Here is a 7,009-nt window from a genome sequence, read left to right on the forward strand (position 1 = left end):
TCTTTTGGCCGACAGCTCTCCAGGATGCAACTGCACAAGTAACCAAGTGTGAAGCGTGCCAGTTCCATTCCAAGCAGATACACCAGCCAGCTCAAGCTCTCCAGACGATCCCTTTATCCTGGCCATTTTTGGTCTGGCGGCTCGATATCCTCGGCCCTTTTCCCCGAGCTATCGGGGGCTTTGAGTACTTGTACGTTGCAATCGACAAGTTCACAAAGTGGCCGGAAGTGGAACCAGTGAGGAAGGTGACAGCACAGTCAGCAGTCAAGTTCTTCAGGTCGATTGTTTGCCGTTTCGGGATCCCTAACAGGATCATCACCGACAACGGCACACAATTCACGAGCCGCACCTTCATGCAGTATGTCCAAGATCTTGGCGCCAAGGTCTGCTTCGCTTCTGTTGCTCATCCGAGAAGCAACGGTCAAGCGGAGAGGGCAAATGCTGAAGTGCTGCGCGGGCTCAAGACCAGGACTTTCGACAGGCTGCGCAAGTGCGGAAGGAACTGGATTGAGGAGCTGCCGGTGGTTCTTTGGTCGATCAGGACGACGCCAAATCGAGCCACTGGCCAAACACCTTTCGCTCTAGTCTATGGAGCAGAGGCAGTTCTCCCCATGGAACTCGTATACGGATCACCTCGAGTGCTCGCTTATGATGAGCTTGAGCAAGAGCAGCTGCGACAAGATGACGCGCTGCTCCTTGAGGAGGACCGTCTTCAGGCTGCTGTACGAGCTGCTCGATACCAGCAAGCTTTGCGCCGCTACCATAGCCGCAAAGTTAATGCCAGAAGTTTCGAGGATGGCGACCTTGTTCTTCGGCGCGTTCAGTCCGCCAAGAATTCCAACAAGTTGACGCCGAAGTGGGAAGGCCCTTACCGGGTGAAACGAGTCACTAGGCCTGGCGCTGTCCGCCTTGAGACCGAAGATGGCATTCCGGTGAGCAACTCCTGAAACATTGAGCATCTTCGTAAGTTTTACCCGTAGGGCGCGGTTGCCGGAATCTTTTCCGGTAACCACCTTTTGTATAAGTCTTGCCGATGTTGCATGTAATCCTTTGTACAAAGCCGGGCGCAGACCCCGTGCATAAGTAAAGCTCATGTGCTCCGCACATCTTGTCAATATCATGCTGTCTACTTTATTTTTGCATGCGTTATCTGACACTTTGTGCAGCTCCTACCCCCGGTAAGCAATAACGAGCCGTAAGGCTCCATATCTTTATTTTCTCTTCTTTCTTTTTCTCAAAAAGGAAAGGAAGGTTCCCTCGCACACAAGTTTGCCGGGGGGAAAGGAGAAGATAATGGTGTGGACTAGGCATCGTTCAAGGAAGTTTCGCCTTACCGGAAAGCAAACGACAAAAAAGCTAAGTCGCCAAAGTTTGAGCAATCAGTTTTAATTTTTAAGTTATCTTCCTCGAACGACCGTACTTTGTATGGAAAACCTGTGCGCGGAGGAACCAACTCGTAGCTAGTTGCGCCCTTACTTTGTTTCGAGTCCGCTCAACAACTTAAGTGAGCTGCGACTAGTTGCGACAAGGTTGCTTGTCGGTAGCAGCACCGCCAGCAGGCTGCTGATGTCCCGCACTCAGCGCTCGCGGCTAAGGTGCCTGCACCGACAAGTTCCCTAAAAGCGTAGGGCAAAAACATACAAAGGAAGGAATCAAGTAAAGGAAATAACACAGCAATCTCTACCCAAAATAGAGTTATATTACAAGATAGCTTGTCGCAGCTCTAACAGATTGTTCTCATGACATGACCAGCAGCGACAAAGAAAAAGAGAAAACGGGCGGCCTAATCTACGCGATCGCCCTCAACCCTCTTGATCTCGCTCACCTTGTCCACAATGGGTGCGACAAGGGCCTTGAGCGCTTCCAGATCAGCATACGGCGGCAGGGACCTGAGGACGTTGGTGAGGTTGAGGCCTGGGTTGCGGAAGGCCACCTTCACCAGCACCTTTTGAAGAACTCCCGCGCAGATCTTGCGCGACTCGTCGGCCAGCTGCTTTGGGATCTTCTCCCGGAGTCACTGGAGGGTCGTCGCCACGCCTTTGAAGAACAAGTTGAGCTTGGCGCTGGGTTGGAGGTGCTTGTCGGAAGAATACCCGAGGTCCTCCATCCCCAGCTGCACCAGCTCCCCGTCGATGGCGGCGGCAACATTCACGAGACCCTCGGTCCAGTGCTCCATAGTCTCCCTAAAAGCATTCTGGGCGGTAGTAGCACTCGCCAGCAGCGCCTCATCGGCCTTGATCTTCTCCTTCAAGGCCACTTCCTGCTCCCTGGCGCCGTCCAGCGTCTTGGTCAAAGTGGCCAGCTTCAACTCAAGATCTGCGTTGGAGTCCTTGGTGGCGCTAAGCTCTTTGCTCCTCTCAGCGAGACGACCCTGCAGCTCGCCATGAGCGGCGGCGTCCTTCTCGCGCTCACGCTTGAGCGCGGCAAGCTCCTCGCCGCTCGCCTTGAGATCGGCCTCCAGCTGCGCCATCTTCGTCTCCAGCTCCTTCTTGGCGGCCTCGGCAGCTGCGGCAGCATCCTTTGCTTCCTTGAGAGCCCCACCAATTGCTTGCTTGCCCGCGGCAAGCTCCTCCTCGTGGCTATCAAGGTTGACCTTGCGCTGCGCCAATTCGCCTTCCTGCGCAGACAACTTCTCGGCAGCGAGCCGCTGTTGCTCTTCAACTTCAGCCTTCGCGAGGAGGAAAGCTTTCCGCTCCTCGGCAACCTGCTCCCGCTCCTCTGCCAGGGATCGAAGAGTTTCCTGCCTGAGACCCCGGAGCTCCTCAGCGCGCTTCTCAATGTCCACTCCCGCCCTCGCGACAAGCGCTTCTCGGGATTCCAGCTTGGCCTGTCGGGCGCGGTAAAGCGACAACAGCTTCCGCAGCAGCCGCTCCTCCTCAGGCTCGTCGCTGCTGTTGCTTGGTGTGTCGACCAGCGTCAGCCCAGCGGAGGCGAGCACCTCTCCATCCAAGGTTTCTCCTTCGACCGGCACCCTGGAGCTTGACGCCCAGGGGATCTTGATGAAGATGCCGTCACCGGCCTTCAAATAGGCGTCGTGCTGGGGCTCTTCGGAGCCTGGCGCTGCAGCAGCGGCGGAAGGATCGGCGGTCGGCGCAGCACCTGGCGCTCCTGCGGCTTCGGGGCCGTCAGTGCGATCGCCGGATCCCTCGCCGGCTTCTGCGGCGGCAGCTTTGGCGGCCTCTTCGCCGGCAGGATCATCAGCGCCGGCTTCTCCTTCGGTGGCAACGGCGTCGTCGGTGTTGCTGCGCGCGTTCTCCTCACCGGCGACCTCGGTTTCCATCGGATCCGTAGCAGATGGATCTGACGACCGAAGAGGGGAGAAAAGTCAAATGAATATCCAAAAATAAAATCAGAAGAAGAAGAACCCAAGGGAAGTTTTCAAGCAAGAGGATTACCTGTACTAGGATCTGCAGTCGTGGTCTCAACCACCGGAGGATCACTGGTGCTGTCCCTTGCCGGAGAATTGTCCCTTGCCGGAGAATTCTCCCTTGCCGGAGAACGATCCCTTGCCGGGGAATCCTCCCTTGGCGGTGTAGTCGAAACAGATGGCATTTCGGGAGCGGCTTCCGGGCCCTCCTGGTGGGGCTGCTCTGCTCCTACACAAACCAACAGTCAGATATCAGCAAAGAAAGAGCAACCATGCGCGCCTGACAGCAGGAAGTAAACTATGTGCTTACGCCGGGGGCTGCGCTGGGGGCTGCTTTGGGGAAAAGTTGCCGGGTCCGGCAAGATGGTCTCGCACACGCCCTCTACTGTCGCGGTGGGTTCGTCCTCGATGACAATCACCGGGACCTTGGCTCTCTTCGCCGCTCTCTGGGCCAGAGTCCTGGAAAGGAATGGGTTCGGAGTAAAGCAAATCAGATACAAGACAAAACAACAAGAATTGAAGAACTACAAGCACGGCAAAGAATCTTACTCTTCTTCTTCCTCGTCGGAGCTGAGCGCGGAGAGATCGAAGTCCGGCTCGCCTCCGGTGCGATGAGGCGGAGGAGTAGTTTCCCTTGTCCGCTTGGCAGGAGCAGTAGCGGTGGGCCGGGAAGACCCCGCTCCAGTTGCCGCAGCAGCGTGAGGCGCTCCTGCGGCAACAGTGCTTGCCGCGGTAGAGCGTGTCGTGCGGCACGGCGGCTGTTGACTCGTCTGCCGCCCCGCTACATCCACGGCCTTGCGGAGCGCCTTCTTGGTGGAGCTGGGGGCTCCGCTTGCGGCAAGCTGTCTGAAGGTTCGGGTCCGACAAGCTCTCCCTCGCCGGGCTCGCTCGACTCATCTTCGGGCCCGACAAGCTCTCCCTCGCCGGCAAACTCCTCGCGCTCGGCAAGGCTTGCCGCCTCTGCTGCCTCTGCCTCCTCCACGGTGAATTCAAACTCACCCGCGGCAGCGGCTGCCGCCGCCTCTTCCAGCCTAGTGGTGATGCGTTGCATCTCCGCGTCAGTGGTGTCGCGAGTAAGGCTCTTCTGCTCGTCGGAGCAGACCGGCACTTCAACCAAGCCGTCAAAGAACTCCTGCACGACGGCGTTTGCCGGCTCTTGCCAAGTTGGGACAATTCCATGCGAGTCGCACAGCGGCATCATTGCACGGATACGGTCGAGCGAGGAGTTGTTGCACAACGGAATGACACCCCTCGGCAACATGAATGGATGTTGAGGATCGTGCTTGAACAGTTCCAGGAGCATCGCGTCCAACTCCAGGACAGTGAAGTTGAAGTTGAGGCCCGGGCGCAGCCTCATGATATCCACCGAGTTCTGGAACTCCCAGGCGGGTCTCCTCCTCTCCTGTAGGGGGGCGATGCGGCGGCGGAGAAAATCTGCGCCAACGGCGCCTACGGTGAGCCCGGCAAGCCTGAGGCGAAGGATCCGGATGACGGCAATCTTCAGCCTATCGTCTTCCGGGGCCACGTTGCTCCAATCGTTGTCGCGCGCTATTGGGGCTTGTCGCAGGGCGGTAAATGGTTGCGGGTTCTCCTCGACAATCCAGCACCACTCTGCTCTCCATTCCTCCCACTTGCTGCGGAGCTCTCCCTCCAGATAAGCTTCCTTCTTGCCGACTCTCGAGATCCAGGCGATTCCGCCGGATAAAGGCTCTCCTCTCTCGACTCGGGGCATAAAGAAGTGGCGAAAAAGAGCTACATTTGGATGGACTCCGACAAAGTTTTCGCAGAGATGTGCGAAAACTGCCATGGTCAGAACGGCGTTGGTGGTGAAGTCAAGGAGGCGGAACCCGTAGGTGTTCATGATGTCACAGAAAAATTCAGAGAAGGGCGGGCAGAGCCCGCAGTAGAAGAACAGCGCAAAGAAGGGGTATCCGTTCGGAGCTAGTTCCGAAGCGGCAGCCGGGAGTACCTTCGTGCGCGGATGCGCTCGCGTCTCCGTCGACCAGAAGAGGTAGTAGTACTCCCTCAGCTCCTTCGCGGCAAGCTGAGGGGGGAAGATGGCCCGCTCCTTTCGCAGCGCCGCGAGCCGCTGCGCCTCGACCGATTTCACGCCCTTCCCCTTGTCGGCTTTCGGAGCCATGGCGGAGGTGGTGGGGGAGATCGACGGTGTTGGTGGTGCTGGTGGCAATGGGGGGCGGCGCGCTGCTCTCTTTCGGCTTTGAGAAGAAGGGGGGAGCGGTAGAGATTTCCGAGATTGGAGTAGCAACCGGCGAGATGGGCGAACTGCCCCTGTTTCCCCTGCTTATAAAGAGGGAGGGGGCGGACATTCCGCCTTTCCGAATAAAGAAACCACCCACGATCTCTCCCACGACGCCGCATTCGACGCGTGCCGTTGGGGGAGGGTGCGGTGGATACGGAGTAAGATTACGGCGTAACCCAGGCCGCGCGTGCCCGTGCCCTGTTTTGGGCCTGGCCCAACAGCACTCGGCGCCATGTGTGGCCCAGGCCCGGGGGCTCCTATCGGTGTACTAGAGTAGGGGTACCCTACTATCCCGAACTTGTGCACGGGCAGTTGCAGCACCCCGCGGCAAGGCTTGTCGGGTGACCGCCAAGGTCCTCTGTGGTCCCTTTGGAACCATTCAAGAACAAAGTATTCAAGCCAAGGAGACAAGGCCCCGGCAAGAGAAGCTTGTCGGGAAGGCCAACCAAGGCATCGCAAGGAACTTGCCGCGACGCGCCACGCGTCCCGGCAAGGCCCGGTGAGCAACAAGCTTCCGGGCGCGACAAGACAATATCCGCGGCAAGGTGCTTGCCGCGGCAAGCTACCACTCTGTACCCACGCTCCAGCACATCCACCAACGTGTCGCCCCGGGGCCTTTCCAGGCGCGCGTGGCAGGAGGATGTGCAGCCAGCGGTGCGCGGTGGCAAGCGACGCTGACAAGACTGCCATCGTGGCGAGCGGTGGCGTCCCTGACGGTCCCTTTCTGCACTATTTGGGCGACACAGACGGGCATTTAATGCCTTTGTCCCCTGCCGTCAGGGTTAGGTAGGATACACTGTGCAGGTAGTTGTACCAACCGCAACACCTTTTCCATTTTTACCCTTGCCTACTTTGCCACCTGTCGGTGACCCCTTCAGCATATAAAAGGAGGCCCATGCGCAACGTAGAGGGGGGTTCGAGGCCAGAAAACACTCACGCTCGGTCTCGTTAGCAGCTAGTGCGTACTGTAGCACCCAGCGCTCCCGAGCAAGGACTCAATACAATCAGACAAGCAGCAGTAGGAGTGTTATCTCTCCGGAGAGCTCCGAAGCTGGGTAAACTGCTCGTGTGCTTCACCTCAATCCGCTCTTCGTGCGATCTCCGCCCCCCGCCGAACCGAAAGGGGCTCGGTCCGCCGGTCCCATAGGTGTTCGTGGATCAGCCTCCCCGACACATGGCTTCGTCTCGGCTGGCCAATGCCGTTCGGTCTCACTGATGGTGCTTTGTGTTGTGTTGTGTTGTGTCTTCCCACTTTGTTTCTTCCCCATTTATATGCTATGGACTGTGTTGTTTTCTCTTTATCTCTTCTCTTGAGCCCCTGTAATTTTGGTTCACTTGAATCTATCTTATAGTAAAATGTTGCAAAGACTTATAGGCAAATG

The sequence above is a fragment of the Triticum dicoccoides genome, chromosome 5B, assembly GCF_002162155.2.
Source record: "Triticum dicoccoides isolate Atlit2015 ecotype Zavitan chromosome 5B, WEW_v2.0, whole genome shotgun sequence".
Classification (NCBI taxonomy): Eukaryota; Viridiplantae; Streptophyta; class Magnoliopsida; order Poales; family Poaceae; genus Triticum; species Triticum dicoccoides.